Genomic DNA, 1310 nt, shown 5'->3' on the forward strand with positions numbered 1-1310 from the left:
GGTTTTGATCCTTGGAGAAACAAAGAGAGGGTTTAGTAAAACTGCCACCTTAGACTTCCAGAGGGCAAACTTTGATCCAAATCAAAAGACTGATTAGCAAAATCCCTTGGGAGGCTGCCCTGAAGGATATGGGAGTCCAGGAAGGCCGGATGTACTTCAAGAAAGAAGTCTTAAAGCACAGGAACGGGCTGTTCCCATGTGCCAAAAAACAAGCAGATGGGGAAGCAGACCGGCCTGGCTAAACGGGGACCTTTGGCTGGATCTCAAGAAAAGGAGAGTCTATTGCCTTTGGAAGAGGGGGCAGGTCTCTCATGAAGACTATAAAGATGTAGGGAAAGCACAGCTAGAGCTCAACCTGGCTATAGTTGTTAAGGATAATAAAAAATGTTCCTATAAATTCATTAACAACAAAAGGAGGATTAGGGAAAACCTCCCTCCTTTATTGGATGCTCAGAGAAGCATGGTAACTAAGGATGAGGAAAAGGCTGAGGTGCTCAATGCCTACCTTGCCTCAGCCTTTAGCAGTGGAACTGGCTGTTCCCTGGACACCCAGCCCCATGAGCTGGGAGATGGGGAGGGGAAGCAGACTGAGGTCAGCACAGTGGAAGAGGAGATGGTCAGAAACCTGCTGCACCACTTGGATGCACACAGGTCTGTGGGACCGGATGGGTTACACCCAAGGGTGCTGGCAGATGTGCTCACCCAGCCGCTGTCCATGACTTACCAGAAATCATGACTAACTGGGGAGGTCCCATTGGACTGGAGGGTGGCAAATGTGACACCCATCTACAAGAAAGGCAGAAAGGAGGATCCAGGAACTATAGACCTGTCAGTCTGGCCTCAGTGCCAGGGAAGGTCACAGGGCAGGTCATCTCAGGTGTCATTACAAGTCACATAAATGGACAACCAGGGGATCAGGCAGTCAGCATGAGTTTATGAAAGGCAGGTCCTGACTGACAAACCTGATCTCCTTCTACAACAGGGTGACCTGCTTATTGGATGAGGGAAAGGTTGTGGATGTTGTTTACCTTTTCAGTAAAGCCTTTGACACTGTTACCATCAGCATTCTCCTGGAGAAACTGGCTGCTCCAGCTTGGATGGGCACACGCCTTGCTGGGTAAAAAACTGTCTGGATGGCCGGGCCCAGAGAGTTGTGGTGAACGGAGTTAAATCCAGTTCGTGGCTGGTCCTGAGTGGTGTCCCCCAGGGCTCAGGGTTTGGTGGGGTTTTTTGGGTTTTGTTCTGTTGGTTTGGGGGGGGTTTTTTGGGGGGTGTGGGTGTTGTGTTTTTTGTTGGGTTGGGGGGGGAAA

The sequence above is a fragment of the Athene cunicularia genome (genome assembly GCF_003259725.1).
Source record: "Athene cunicularia isolate RWA chromosome 2 unlocalized genomic scaffold, athCun1 chr2_part1, whole genome shotgun sequence".
In the NCBI taxonomy this organism is placed as follows: domain Eukaryota; kingdom Metazoa; phylum Chordata; class Aves; order Strigiformes; family Strigidae; genus Athene; species Athene cunicularia.